General features: G+C 46.1%; 1 long non-coding RNA gene across 1 annotated transcript; it reads left to right on the forward strand.

The window, feature by feature from the left end:
* The first annotated feature begins 6,479 nt into the window (after positions 1–6,479).
* On the forward strand, positions 6,480–14,281 carry LOC115507313. The gene is made up of 3 exons (XR_003966608.1): positions 6,480–6,549; positions 8,893–8,895; positions 14,271–14,281. It is a non-coding gene; the product is annotated as an uncharacterized LOC115507313 (long non-coding RNA).
* Positions 14,282–15,759: the final 1,478 nt, after the last annotated feature.

Consider the following 15,759-nt stretch of genomic DNA (forward strand, 5'->3'; position numbering starts at 1 on the left):
TAGTACTTTGGCTGCTGCCACAGAGACCCAGAAGGAGACTCTTGAAAGTGTATTTCTGTCTCTCTGGGTGTAAGGTGTTCGGAGCAGTAAGGGAGACGCATGGGACCAGGGACTTCAATTTCACCTATCTTGGAGCGCCCCACTCCCTGGTTTGTTGCCTTGGCCCACATGGCCCAGTTCCCACTGTGCCTCTCTTCCAGCCAGTAGGAAGGAGGGGAGGGGAAGCTGGGGCAGCCCCCTTCCCTCTAAGGTAGGGTTTTCCGCCTGCGCGCAATTCCTATTTGGGGCTGGACAGCTCTGTGTTCTTTTTTGAGGCTCTCTTGAGCATTGTAGGATTCTAGGAGCATCCTTGGCCTTTACCCACTAGATGACAGTAGCATCCCCCAGTAGGACAACGAAGAATGTCTCCAGACGTTGTCAAATGTCCCCTGGAGGGCAAAGTCACCCTTGGATGAGAACCCTTGCTTTAAGTGTCCTACTACCTGGAGGGTGCTCACAACACTTCCGCTCGAATCTCACTGATGGCCAGAAGTTCATCATCCAGCCATCCTGAGGGCAAAGGCGTCTTGGAATTGTCTGCTGGCCAGGTGTCCAGCTAAAAGTTCGCGAAAGGAGGCAACAAGATGCTAGAAGATTCTCCTGCCCCCGTGTTGCCACAGGGGATGGAAACCCCGCTGCTGACTGAAGACACGACCCTGTTGTTTTCATCTTCCAGACTGAGTTTTAGTCATTCTTCATGAAAAAAAAAAGCCAAAAACCAAAAAACGTTTATTTATTTTTGAGAGAGAGAGAGAGTATGTGCGAGGTGGAGGAGGGGCAGAGAGAGGGAGACAGAGGGTCCAAAGCAGGCCTTGCACGGACAGCAGAAAGCCCGATGCAGGGCTCAGACTCACGAACCGTGAGATCGTGACCCGAGCTGAAGTCAGACATAATTGGCTGAGACACCCAGGCGCCCCTAGTCATTATTCATTTTTTTTAAAGTTTATTTGAAGAGAGAGGCAGAGAGACAGAGGGGGGCGGAGGAGCAGAGAGAGAGGGAGAGAGAAAATCCCAAGCAGGCTCTATGCTGTCAGTGCAGAGCCTCACGGGGGGGTTCGCTCTCACGAACTGTAAATCACCTGTGCCGAAATCAAAAGGGTCGCTTAACCGACCGAGCCACCCAGAAGCCCCAGTCATCATTCATTTTAATTCACTTGCATAAAAATATTGGTGGTGGGAAACACCGCGTACCTAAAAAGTGCGGCTCCGATTTGAAAAGGATGGGCAGTGTTACCCCAGAGGGCTGACCAGGGAGAGAGACTGGATTCTGAAATGCAGGCGGCGGGTTGGATTTTTCCCTTGTGTTAGAGCGCCATCTGGGGGAATTTTATAAATCCTACCATTCTTCACCTTCTTGCCTGAGATGGTCTTTGGGTGTAAACCTCAACTTATAAATAATCCTTAAGTGGATTTTAGCAAAACTTTAAGGGTCCTTGCAGACGAGGAGCTCTTGAAATTGGGGTTTCTCACCCTCGGCACTATTGACATTTGGGGCCGGATCATCCTTCCCTGGGGGCTCTGTCCCGTGTCCTGTCCCGTGTCCTGTGTACCATACCACGACGTTGACCAGCCTCCCTGGCCTCCACCCACTGGGTGCCCGCAGCAACCCCATCCCTCCCCTCTCCGTTGGGGAGATTGAAGGCTGCCAGGAGGCCGGGGAAGTGGATGTGGAGTTTCTTTAAATCCCCCACAGCAAGGGAATCTACAGAGGCCTTTGCCTAAAGCCGGAAGTAGCACAGAATAGTCCCGGACTGTGCTACCGGGGGTGGTGGGGTGGGGCGAAGTCCCCCCCACCCCGGGGATGAACGGGTGTGGATGATCACGCTAGGTGTGGGAAGCCGTGGCTAATCTTCTGGGGGCTTTTTGGATCTCCCCAGCCCTGGTACCCCTCTGCTGCCTGAGTGTTGTGGAGAAGCTGGTGAGGAGCCAGTCCCCTTGCCTGGGTCCCCTGAGCGGTGCTGAGGCACCTGCCACAACAGTCCTGAGTTCCTACCCGGGAGCTGCATGAAGGAAGGCCACCTGAACATGTTTCTAAATGTTTATTTACCTTTTGAAAGAGATTGAGAGACAGACTGCGAGCGGGGAGGGGCAGAGAGAGAGGGAGACCCAGAACCCGAAGCAGGTTCCAGGCTCTAAGCTGTCAGCGCAGAGCTCACCGAGGGGATGGAACTCACAAACCGGGAGATCATGACCTGAGCCGGGGTCAGAAGCTCAACCGACTGAGCCACCCAGGCGCCCCAAGGAAGGTCAATTTTGATGTGAACTGTTGGGGTCCAGGAGCGAATGGTCAAGAAAGAAGTCCTGAGACGTCTTCAGTGCAAAAAAGGTGGTTTTATTAAAGCACGGGGACAGGACCCGTGGGCAGAAAGAGCTGCACTGGGGTTGTGAAGAGCGACTGATTATATACTTTTAAGTTGGGAGGGATTTCTGGAGGGTCTAAGTCTCTAAGGAACTTGGGAGCAAGGTTTCCAGAACCTTCGAGGGGCTAGCTGCTGTTAGGAAAAGGCCATTTATTACTAAAACCTCAGTCATGTGACCCTTCAGATGTATATCGGGGGCCATATGCTTGGAGGATGATTGCTAACATATTATCTTGGGGGGTGGAGATAAAGGAAGTTTCCAAAGGAATTTTTATAAGTTCAAGGAAATTTACAGGATCCTGGAGGTCGGGCATATGTGAAGCTAAGGTTGCCTTTCGCCTCTAGCAAAGTATTCACACGGAGACAGCTGAACTCCTAGAGGAAGGTCACTCTGCCTGTCTCAAGGACTTGTCGACGGGCTGCAAGTTGGAAGGAAATTTCATTTTTTCTGCATTTCTTTTGCCTTTGTTCTCCACATCAAGTTTCCCCAGGAGCATTGCCTCGTGGCGGCTCCAGGCCCCCCTGAAGGCCTCTGCTACACTTTCCGATCTCGTTCAGCTTTGCCCCCCCCCCCCAACCTGGACCGTCCCCCCCTCCCCCCTTCCCCCCGCGACAAAAATGCAAATGACCAGGGCAGGTGTCCTTCCTTGGAAATGCAACGCGCCCTCTGAACTCCACACTCACCTCGCCTCTTGTTTTAGAGCCAGAGGGATCTCGGCTTCTGTTTGGCCCAGCCCATGCTCGTGTTCTCCGGATCCAATTCCGCGTCCTGGCGGGCACCTCGCTCCCTCGATAATGGACGTCTTCTTCCATCCATACGTTTTCCTTCCCCAGCCCCTTCCCCATTATTATCGGCCTTGCTCAGGCGCTCCAATCCTTACAGTCGTTTTGGTTGATTTTTCACCTCTCTGTCCTTACTGTTCTTTCTCCTTCTCTTTTTGGTCCTGCTTCTGTAAAAAGTGGGCCACGTAGATTTCCTTGCCTTCCTTCCACCGAACCCCTTGCTGTTTCTCTGCCAGCAGTCCGTTAAACAACCCCCACCCTTGCCCCCCCCCCCCCCCCCGCTGACTTCTCCCCATCTGCTACCTACTGTTATTTGGCCCCTGCAGTATCCGATACTATGGCCCATGTCCTTTCTCTCTCTCTTTTTTTTACAGTTGCCACACTCTCCCTCCCCAAACTGCAGAGTAATACACGGTTAGTGCACAGAGCAAAACACAAGAAGAAATCCACAAATCTCGGAAGACACATGCGCTTAAGCACGAAGGAAAACACCAAGAATCCCTCCCAACACCATTCCTTTAAAAGAACTGCTCTTTATAATTAGTGTATCTCCTCCCACTTTTGTTTTACGCTAATAATTTTAAACACACACACACACACACACACACACACACACTCTTTTTCTTATATATGCGCTCAGAAAGAGAGCCGGCTCTGCGATGGAGTTGACGGAGGAGGGTGCTTATGAAGAGATGACCTTGGTTGGCACCAACACCCAGGAAAGGGAAAGGGAGTAGGATTGGGTAGAACAGGGTTTCTCAGCTGGAGTACACTGACGTTCTGGACCAGGCGATACTGGACCCCACAGGCATCTCGGGAGCTAGAACGGCCCTTCAAAACGTAGCATACTACATGGGAATAAACACTGCTTCAGTGAAATGAAACGAAGTGGGACAATAATTGCGGTTATTTGGATATTTGCAAGCTTAAATACTGTAACGGAAGGGTTCATTACGCATTTTCTTGAGATGTGGGAAACTCCAAAAAGATGAACCTATATTTACATTTTTGTATTTAACTATGAGTACTTTTTTGAGAAGTCACAAGAGTCAGTATCAGCTGATAATACAGTACTGAGCTAATCTTTTTAACAGCTAATCTTTGAATCTTCGGTAGATGAGATTCTTGAATAGTAATGTATAAAGAGGTTTAGGGGACTGGTGTGAGACAGAGCCAACTAATTATGAAATGGTACTCAGAATTCAAGTAACGACAAAGTTTTGCTTAAATAGGATTATAAAAAGCACTACGTTCTGTCTGTGCAGAGCTCCGCAAAAACAGTACCCACCTTCATCCAGCAGAGGGCACAGCTGGGTAGAGTTGGTGATGGAGATACTTTAGAAAGTGACCGGGGAAGTGCGGGAATCTCACCGCCAGACACTATAGTGACATATGTCATCGCATGTACCTGAGTGGAGCTGTACATCTAAGGTTCAACAAGGTGTTGTCTGTAGACTGCATCCCCAACTCGATTCTTCCCCGTTTTAAAAAAGTTGAATCTTCAACAAGCTCGAGGTTAGGTGAGTCTGTAAGTAATACTGTTAATTTCAGCTGGCTAAAATCCTTTGAGCCCACCAAGATGTAAGGGTTTTTTTTAGAGCATAATTCCACGTATGGCATGTTTTGAGTTCTCACGAGATGTCATGACACGGAGGTAAAGGACACCCGCCTATACTGTGCAGTATTCGCCTTATAGGTTATGGGGGGAAAAATCAGGTTAATAGCGCCCCACCCCCAATATTTTCAGATTTTGCTTGGCATGGATACCGTACACCAGGAGCTCGTGTGCTGGAATGGGCACATCGGCTCTAGGGGACATAAGACCTGGCTTTGTCCCTTGCTGCTTGTGTGGCCTGGGTCAAGTGACTAGTCCCCAGAGCCTATCTTCATCTGTTCATAAGGAACAATAATGCCCGCTGGGCCCTTTTCACAGATGGGTGATGTGTGCTCAGGTGTAAGAGCCGCGGACACGCGCTCCTCGCGAGCACGGGGTCATCTTTGCCATAATACAAGAGACACCGGCACCACAGCCGCCGTCACCAAACGTCCACCAGATGGCAGCAAAAGGCTCCTGCTTTCTCTGTGAAGAACAGATTTCTGGGTTCTGGGGCAATTAAAACAATTTTTTTAATATGTTTATTTGTGAGAGGGAAAGGGTGAGCAGGGGAGAGGTAGGGAGAGGGGGAACAGAGAATCTGAAGCTGTCAGCAGTAAGCCCCAATGTCAGCAGCGAGACCAATGCGGGATCAAACTCACAAACCCTGAGATCATGACCTGAAGTCGGGGGCTCCACCCACCGAGCCCCCCAGGGGCCCTGCGTTCTTGGGCAGTTTGGAGAGGTGGGAGGAAGCGGGCTCCAAGTGGGGGGCTAGGTTGAGGCTAATCTGGGGGAGGAAGGTCTTGATAAGCGGTAAGACCACCTGTAAAGCAAGTCACGGTTCAGATACAGGTCTTACTTTAGATAGATTTCGAATTCCATTTTGGGGAATTTATCCTGTGATAGTAATTCAGAACTGTAAAAGAACACAATAGCTATCTACGTCTACCTATATAGATATAGATGTTTATTACAACATTGTGTTAAAAAACAAAATTCAACCGAGTGAATTTAAAGACGTGGGGGCGCCTGGCTGGCTCAGTCAGGAGGCCATCAGGATCTCGAAATTCAAGCCCCGAGTTGGATGTAGGGTTTATATTAAAAAAAAAAAAAAAGATATAATTGGCTTTATTAAGTGATTCCCGAAGGGAGCAGTATCCCAGCTAACAAGTACCTAGAGAGATACCCCAGGAGGTATACGGAATGGAAGGTTTTTACAGGAGGGGGGGGGGGCTAAAGTGATTAGCAAAAGAAAAGCAAGGATTGTTACTTCTTGTTTCCGTGGGGGAAGGGAATAGGAGTGTTTTTATCATGCAGATGACCCCACTAGTGCCAATCAGGACAAGTCAATACGACTCCAAGCGTCGCATTGCCGCAGAGGATGAAACTGAGACTGGGTTTGCTGTTGTTGGGGGGTGGGGTGGGGTGGGGTGGGGGCAAGTGGCTCCATTTTGGTCTTCTTGTTTCTTTCTTTTTTTGGTGAGGCACTCATCATTGAAGTATTTTTATTTTAGGCCCGAAGAGCCAGCATTAAGGTAGCTATCTTGGGTATCTGCAATTGCGGTAGGTATTCTGGATGACCCGTTCAAGGAAGGTCACTTAATCTAGCTTGCTGAAGCCTGTACCTTCGGGTGCTGACACACTGGCGGCACGTATTGAGGCCGTGTTTCGGGATCAGACCCGGGGCGGGGTGGGGGTGGGGTTTGAGCAGAAGCGGCAAGAACGAGAACCCTGGCCCAATTTCCTCGGAGGGCTCCAGTAGAGCTCCTGGTGTTGCATCTTGCTGTCTCGGTTGCAACAAGGCAAAAGGAAAGAGCTTTCTTTCTTTTCTTTCTTTTCTTTCCTTTCTTTCCTTTCTTTTCTTTTCTTCCTTCCTTCCTTCCTTCCTTCCTTCCTTCCTTCCTTTATTGCTTATGGATAATTAGTAAAATTGGAAGCCATTTAGAATCATGGAATATGGCATGCCACCTGCCATGGCAGCCATCAAAATGAAAATTAGGAATATTACCTAGGTGCATGGGAAGTAAGTCTGATGAATGATAAGTAAAGTTAAAGCCGAATGAATTATGTTAATAACTAGGTCAACATCCAGAGCATAGGTGGCTGGGAAAAAACTCTGTCTCTCTGTGTGTGTCTCTCTCCTTCGGGAATCATATTATCGCTGTTATAGTGATATTTGCAGAACATGACACTTCTAAAGAGATTTTCATGCTTTGTTTGAAAGACGGGAATGCCTAATGTATCCAGCAGGTTAGGGAAGACCTGGCCTATTTAAATGACTTCGGGATCCGATTTTCTTTTTTCTGTTACAGGTTGTTTTTTTTTTTTAACTGCTTAAAAAGTAAAAGGTCTTTTTTCCCCTCCCTGAACTTTACGCATTTAAACACAAAAACAGTAGCAAAACTATTTTGTCTAGAAATCTTTCTAAAATGTATCACATACTTCCTGCCTTCTCCAACAGTTTGCTGAGCATACCTTGTTCCAGTCTTTTTATCTCAGGCTTCCGGGTGGATGTCAATTTCTCTCCCACGCGGGAATCCAGTGGTCACAATGGGGTGTTTGCCTCTCTGTGGCATGATCCCATCTCTGAGTTTTGATTCCTTGATTCCTGTTTTTATAGGTTTTCTTTTCTTTTCTTTTTGTTCTTTGGTCTTTTTCTCTCTTGCAGTCTATCAGATGTCATTTTCATAGTTGCCAGTGTCCCAGCCTTTGGCAACTTTCCTTTCCTAACCTCCCAACACACGTGGTTTAAGGTGCTTTGCCAGAAAAATCACACAATAGAGCTTACTAGAACTATGTGCAGAGAACTCCAAAGGGCTTTCCTCTTTATGAAGTATTTGGACAGTGGAGACTTGGCCATTATCTATTTTAGTTGCTTGGAGGTATTTTGGCTTATTTCTTCACTCTTGGCTGTTTCCTGGCTACGATGAGGTCTCCAGGAAATGACCAATGCACCAGGGACATGCCGCAGCAGGGAAAATAAAACACTGGCTCTCAAAAAAAAAAAAAAAAAAAAAAAAAGAAAGCCAAAAAACAAAAAAGTGGCTCTCTGAAACAAAGCATCGCAGTAGTAGATCCTGTCAACGCCAAGAAATCAATGGAAACTGAGAGCAGAGCCAAGCAGTCAATAGCCATCAAAAATCCCATGCTTGCACCATACTTCTTCTGGGTCACTCCGTCCTTCCACCCGCAGACTTCATCAGTACTAGAGAAATGATTAGAAGGTCCATACTGTTTATTGCTTACCGTGTTCACCTTCAGTTTACAAAGGAGCACTGGAATGACAAAAAGCAGAAGCTACACAAAATAGAGGATAATAATTAAAAAAAAAATTTTTTTTAACGTTTATTTATTTTTGAGACAGAGACAGAGCACAAACGGGGGAGGGTCAGAGGGAGAGGGAGACACAGAATCTGAAACAGGCTCCAGGCTCTGAGCCATCAGCACAGAGCCTGACATGGGGCCTGAACTCACGAACCACGAGATCATGACCTGAGCCGAAGTCGGACGCTTAACCGACTGAGCCACCCAGGCGCCCCTAGAGAATAATAATTTATGTGATTGAAGGATCTTTCCCCTAGACACCCAATAAATAGCACACATTTTGGACATAAAAGGCATATATATATATATATATATATATATATATATATATGTTTACTTTTGTATTTTGAGAGAGAGAGAGCATGAGCATGAGCAGGAAGGGGAGGGGCAGACAGAGGGAGAGAGACAATCCCAAGCAGACTGTGCCATCAGTGCAGAGCCTGATGCAGGGCTCGAACTTACGAACTGTGAGATCGTGACCTGAGCCGAAACCAAGAGTCGGATGCTTAACCAACTGAGCCACCTAGGTGCTCCTACAGGGCATATTTTTAACATATAAAGCAGGTTGCCAGATGCCACGAAGACTCAAAGAGTAGGCATTGATGCTCCCTATGCTTTGTTTGTTTGCAAAGAGTTAACTGTAGGAGTGGACCATGTGTGCAATTAAAATCAAAATGTCATTAAATGACACATAGCTCTCTGGGAATATATGCGTTATGTGAATTCAGATATTTCTGCTATCCAGGGTCAGTGTAGACTACATCTACAGTGTAGACTCATCTTTTGAAGAGAGTTTCTGCCATAATTTATTGAATTCCACCCTGCTCTTGGAAGTATTTATGCACTCCCGGGGCCTGGGAAAACTCGTGACCCTTCCAAGCCTTCTCTTCCTTCCACAAAATACCCAACAAAATTGGCAATAATCACAAAACAAAATAAGCAAACCCATTCCCTAATCTTCAGAGTAGGGGTTGAAAGATAACTTGTAATTGAATGTAAATTTTGGTTTCTTTTGCTTAATTCTGACGAATCTTATGAATTCCATGGATCAATGTGTAAGGAGTGACTTACACTTAGATCAGGGAGTGAGAAGTGACCCTCTCCTAAGAATCAATGCAAATTGCTGGGCAAAGTTTTGTTCAATGTCATTACAAATGATCATCAGTACTAGAGAAATGATTAGAAGGTCCACACTGTTTTATTACTTACCATGTGCAGGTGTAGACTGTCTAAGGAATGAAAGGGAGGATACTCGGTGTGAATAGCAGTGTTGTGTCTACATTGGGTAAGATTTGCTGGTCATTGTCCTAGAAAGCAAGTTGGGAAAATGGTCATCTTTTCCATAGTTTGAAGGTGAAATTATAAAAATCTACAGTGTCCTGCTGTTCTCTGAATAAACCCCATATTAGAAATGCATTTGTTGCATTTGAGCCTGTGAATTCTGGATTGTTCATGGTGGTAGGGACAAGATTAACGTGTAGAAAAATCACCTAATCAAAAATACTGGAATAATCCAAAAGAGAGTGTTTAGAGCCCTGAAACCACTCCAAACCACATTGTACCCAATAACGAAAAAGTTTCTTCCATTACAGTTTTACAGTGTTGTGAACAACTATGAAATAACTCATAGCATTTCCAACTTTTTTGTTCATTTTCTACTGGAAACGATGATGGGAAACAAGATGGCCAAAAAGTTAGGAACTAGGGAATGCTTTCCATTCTGGCTGGAGAATGCAATGAACCTCTACAAATCTGACAATCAATGAATGTTGATAATAATATGTACTCAATTTATTAGGTAACCGTTTGGTTTTCTATTAGGTTAAACAAATGCAATCAATTTACATAATTCATAAGACCCATAGAAATAACGTACTAGTTGAATAATTTATAGCAGTGGTTCTTAGTTTTGGATTCATACTAGCAGCACTTGGAGAGCTTTTAAAAAACCCTAAACCCAGGCCACATCTTGGACCAATTAAATTAGAATCTCTGGGTCTCTGGGACTCAGCTATCAGTACTTTTTCAGCTCAGTACGTGATTACGTAATTTGGGAAACACTGCTTTACAGAATATCTCTGTTTACTCTTAGGTAAGCTTAAGTACATTAGGGACTCTTTCTTTACCCATCTTTACCCGTCTCTTATTAGTCTTTAAGGACTGTTTCTGTTTCTTTTGCTTTAAACAAAAGCAAATCAGTCCAAAAGAATAAGGGCTATTTGTTCTCATTTCTTCTTCCTGTCTTTTTCTCTGCTCTTGGTTTTTCTGATGGTCACTGCTCGGGCATTGCTTTTGACATCTAATGGGTCGAGGTCAACAGTGTATCTGGCCCCAAATGTCACTAGTGCTGAGGTGAAGGAACCCTGATCCACAGAGTGAGGCTCTGGGGTCTGACTGCCTGTATTCGAATTCTTGTTCCTCCCCTTCCTAGCTGTGAAACCTTTAGCCCTTACTGTTCCTGCCTGAATCCACCTGAAAACGTAAATATGATTAACACTCACCTTGGAGCTGATACGAGCTTTAAATGGGCTAACAATGCAAGGAGAGCACGAACACAGTGTCCAGTAGCCAATTGCCACTGAAATACGTCTCTTTCTGTGTTGAGCCATTCATGCCTTCTTGTCAGGGTCCTTGACATCATTTGCTTGACCCTGCTCTTGACAGTCTCGGCATTATTATTTCATAATTTGGTGGCAGGAGGGGAAAAGGGTTTGGAGGGTGGAGTTGTCTTCGAGCAGGCACCTGCTTTGGGCTCCAAGTGGACACGTTACCACTACCTTGACACTTGTGTTGGGTAGAATGTCCAAATAAATAAGCTTGTATTGTGTCCAAAAAAGAGAAAAAAGTCAAAGGTATTCTTGTAAGTGCTGATTCTAAGAGGGCTAATGCCAGGGAACACAGTTTAGTAATAAACTTTACAGTTATTATTGTCTAAAAATTTTTTAACGTTTATTCATTTTTGAGAGAGAGAGAGAGACGGAGTGGGGGAGTGGGGGAGGGGCAGAGAGAGAGAGAGAGAGAGAGAGAGAGAGAGAGAGGGAGACACAGAATCCGAAGCAGGCTCCAGGCTCCAAGCCGTCAGCACAGAGCCCGACGCGGGGCTCGAACTCACGGACCGCGAGATCATGACCTGAGCCGAAGTCAGATGCCCAATCGACTGAGCCACCCAGGCGCTAGTTATTATTAATAAGAGGCAGATAGCTACAGGAGTCAAACCCAGCAAAGAGCTCTGTGCAGTAAATAGACTGGCAAATCATTGCTACAGAAGGGAGTCAAGGTTATAGGTGAGAATGAAACTTGTTAGGGAGGGTATGGGGAGGAGAGACAAGGGACTCAGGATATAACCCAAGACATATCCACTCAGCTAATGATTCTTGTAGACCTACTCTGTGTTTGCCAGTCGCCTTTTTTTTTTCAAGCTTCTTTATTTTTGAGGGAGAGAGAGGGAGAGAGAGGGAGAGAGAGAGAGAGAGAGAGAGAGCACAAATTGGGGACGGGCAGAGAGAGAAAGGGAGACACAGAAGCTGAAGCAGGCTCCAGGCTCTGAGCTGTCAGCATAGAGCCCGGCGTGGGGCACGAGCTGTGAGATCATGACCTAAGCTGAAGTCAGATGCTTAACCAACTGAACGACCCAGGAGCCCCTGCCAGTCGCCTTTCTAATCTATTCTAGTAACTTTGACTTTTAGGGAGAGTTGTCTTCTCTTCCCTCAGTGCCTGTCCCCAAATGTTGTAAGCCTTTACTTTACTGCAGACAACATGGAGTGCTTACAAAACTAGCTTGCAAATCCCTGCACTGGCTCCTCTCCATTAATTGGATTCATTTTTATTTTTGTTATTATAATTACATGATCACATTGCAAAATATTTTTAAATTTGAATGTTTTCCTTTCTGCGTCTGCTTTTCTCTCGTCACAGCGTGCACATAACTAGATGTGTTCTTTGTAGCAACTTACTGAGATACAATTCATGCACCATGCAATTCACCCAAAGTATACATTTTTTTTAACGTTTATTTATTTTGAGAGAGTACAAGTGGGGGAGAGGCAGAGAGAAAGAGAGAGAGAGAATCCTAAGTAGGCTCCGTGCTGTCAGCACAGAGCCCAATGCAAGGTGTGAACCCACGAACCATGAGAACATGACCTGAGCCAAAGTCGGACGCTTATTCGACTAAGCCACCCAGGCGCTGCTCAGTGGTTGTTAGTATAGTTACCGAGTTGTGAAACTGTCAGCACAATAAATTTTTTTTAAGTTTTTTTTTAAGTTTATTTACTTATTTTGAGGGAGAGAGAGAGAGAGAGAGAGAGAGAGAACGAGCGAGTATGAGTGAGCAGGGGAGGGGCAGAGAGGAGAGAGAGAATCCAAGCAGGCTCAGCACTGTCAGTGCAGAGCCCGACGTGGGGCTCGATCCCACAACCCATGGGATCATGACCTGAGCCAGTCAAGAGTCAGATGCTTAACCAACTGAGCCACCCAGGTGCCCCCAGCACAATATATTTTAAAGCATTTCCATCATCCCCAAAGAACCCCCCTTTCCCATTGGCAGTCATGCCCAATCCTCCTAGCCCTAGAGATTTTCTATCTCTTACAGATGTGCCCATCCCGGACATTTCATATACACGGATTGACTCAACGTGTGGTCTTTTGTGACTGGCTTCTTTCATTTTGCCTAATGTTTTCAAGGCTTATCCACACTGTGGTTGCTAGAAGTACTTCAGTCCTTTTTATGGCCGAACCACATCCCGTTGCAGGTCCAACCGTGGGTATGCCTCCTTTTGTTCAGCGGGTCATCAAGGAAGCACGTTTGGGTGGTCGCTGCCCTGTGGCTATTGTGAACAGTGCTGTTAAGAACATTCACATACAAGTATTTGAAGGACTGGTTTGAATTCCCTCGGGTATAAGCCTGGGAGTGGAATTGCTGGGTCATGTGTTAAGTCCGTGTTTAACCTTTTGAGGACCTGCCCAAATGCTTTCTAAAGTGGCTGTGCCTATTTCCCTCCCTGTCAGTCTTTTCCATTGTAGTCATTCTCGGGGTAGGAAGTGGCCTACCGTTCTGGTGTTGATTATATATTGTTCTTTAAAAATGTTATGTGATATGCATTCTCTCGGTCACTATCCCTCATAATCAAATTTCAATTGGCTTCAAAATATTCTTTCAAATGGCTATATTGTAATTTGCTAGACCATTCTTCTATCTGGGGACATTTAACTTGTTTGCCAAATTTTTCCCATTTTAGATTTTCCTGCATACCGATTTTCTAATGTTGGGATTATTTTCTTAAGCTACTTACAAGATCCATTTTTGAAGTCTTTCTTTATTCGTGAAGAATGTATAAAGGAATATGCAACTGGAAAATCTTGTGTGATGGAGAAAAGATTCTATCATGGATTAATATTTATCTTCAAAAGTTTAAACTGGCATAAAGCTCCCACTAAAGAGAAGGGTTCCGGGGCGCCTGGGTGGCTCAGTCAGTTAAGGGTCTGACTTTGGCTCAGGTTATGATCTCGCCGTTCCCAAGTTCGAGCCCCATGTCCGTCTCTGTGCTGACAGCTCAGAGCCCGGAACCTGCTTCGGATTCTGTGACTCCCTCTCTCTCTGTCTCTCCCTTGCTCATGCTCTGACTCTCTCTCTCTCTCAAAAATAAATAAACATTAAAAGAGTTACGAAAAAAACAAAGAGAAGGGTTCCAACCACGAAGTGAACACTAGTTCGGCCTACCTCCTCTATCTGTGAGCAGTGATGGAAAGGTCTTCTCTGATTTCCACTTGAACAGAACTCCCAATGCTCACTATTGAGCTGGCACGCTTCAATTTATTATTGCCTAAAAATAGATTTGTTTACTGTATAAAAAACAGGAAATCAAAGCAAAAAGGAGGAAGGAAAATCCTTTTACCTGGAAATAATCATTGCCTCTTTCTCTAGGGCCCCTGGGTGAAAACCACCTTAACAAACACTGGGGCCCCCGAGCTCTGAAAATGTGGGCTTTCTTCAAGAAAATCGCCTCAGAGAGAAGACACCTGTTTCTATTTTCTTTAGTCTTTCGGGTAGTTTATATGTATTTACGAGCCAAATTCATACAAATATGTGGAAGACCGTTTCAGTGGGCCCTTCCAACTTCTTCAGAACATTGATTTAAAATCGGAGTGACAGGAGTGCCTGGCTGGCTCAGTCGGTAGAGCAGGCAACTCTTAATCTCGGGGTCGTGAGTTCGAGCCCCGTGTTGGGTGTAACGATTGCTTAAAGATAAAATCTTAAAAAAACTTGGAGTGACACTAATTCCCAATGCATTAATTAGACAGCTTGCAGGGTCCATCTGTTAATTTAAATAATTTCCCTACATTCTACTTTACCACATTTGTATGCAAAGATGTGCCATGGAACTAGTTTGATTGTCACAAAAGGGATTTCTTTGGACTGTAGAAACACAGACCTTTAAAAAAAAAAAATCTTTGAATGTTGGGGCACCTGGGTGGCTCAGTCGGTTGAGCGACCGACTTTGGCTCAGGTCATGATCTCGCGGTCTGTGAGTCCGAGCCCCACATCAGGCTCTGTGCTGACGGCTCAGAGCCTGGAGCCTGCCTCGGATTCTGTGTCTCCCCCTCTCTCTGCCCCTCCCCTGCTCGTGCTCTGTCTCTGTCTCTCTCTCTCAAAAATAAACATTGAAAATTTAAAAAAATCTTTGAATGTCAAATTATGAATATAGAAATACTTGCATACATCTATCATTCACATCCAGACCTTTTTTGAGCACTTACTGTGCATAAGGCAAGATGCTGGGACGCTGGTCTCCATTATAACATGGGTTGGATGCCAGGGAGAAACACTCATCTTGAGGCAGAAAGGTCACATCAGGAACAGAAAAGGGTCCATTGCATAGGGATTCTCTGAGGATTTTCCAGATGCCAGCTTTATTTCAGTTTCCTGTTTTAGAAAGCACAGGTGAAAACCCAAACATGAGGGAGGCAGGGAGGGCCCAGGGGGTGTTTGATCAGTAAGAGAGCAGGTGTGGAGGTGCCTTGTTTGCAGTGCTGGGGGGGGGGGGTGAGCGGGAAGCCTGTCAGTGGGCCCCAAGTGCACGAGAGAGGTACATTTACCTCACTGCGCAATTGTGCCCCTGTCCCTACTGGGTGCCCAATGCCCCGGAAGCGAATGTTTGCAAAGCTGTGTTCCCTTGAAATCTCTTAGGTCTCCTCAGAAAAATACAAATAGCTTGACCCCGAGCCTCTAGACTGTGACTCAGTTGGTGGGCGGGGAGCCTGGAAATCTGTATTTTGACAAAGCATCCCAGGGCAATGCTCAGGGACAGCCGGTCTGGGGAATCCGTACCGTGCAGTGGCTCTCCATATGCCGGTGCTGCCTTATGACGGGGACGCACGTCAGAATCCGCGGCCGACTATGAACAGTGCTGAGGCCCCGCTCCCGGCCCTAGGGACTCTGATGTCACTGGTCTTCGGTGGGCCTGAGCACCCGGATCTTTTCCAAGCTCCCAGGTGATCGCAAAGGGCAGCTGAGTTGCACTGGCTGAAAGGCGTTCAATCTCGATGAATCATCCGTCTTGCGGTCAAAGCTCGACGTGAAGAAATGGGGGCCCTTTGAACCGATTCCGAGAATTCAAGAGAATTGAGAGCTCAGAAGAAAGTGCTTTACCCTTCAAGCGG

The sequence above is a fragment of the Lynx canadensis genome, chromosome X, assembly GCF_007474595.2.
Source record: "Lynx canadensis isolate LIC74 chromosome X, mLynCan4.pri.v2, whole genome shotgun sequence".
Classification (NCBI taxonomy): domain Eukaryota; kingdom Metazoa; phylum Chordata; class Mammalia; order Carnivora; family Felidae; genus Lynx; species Lynx canadensis.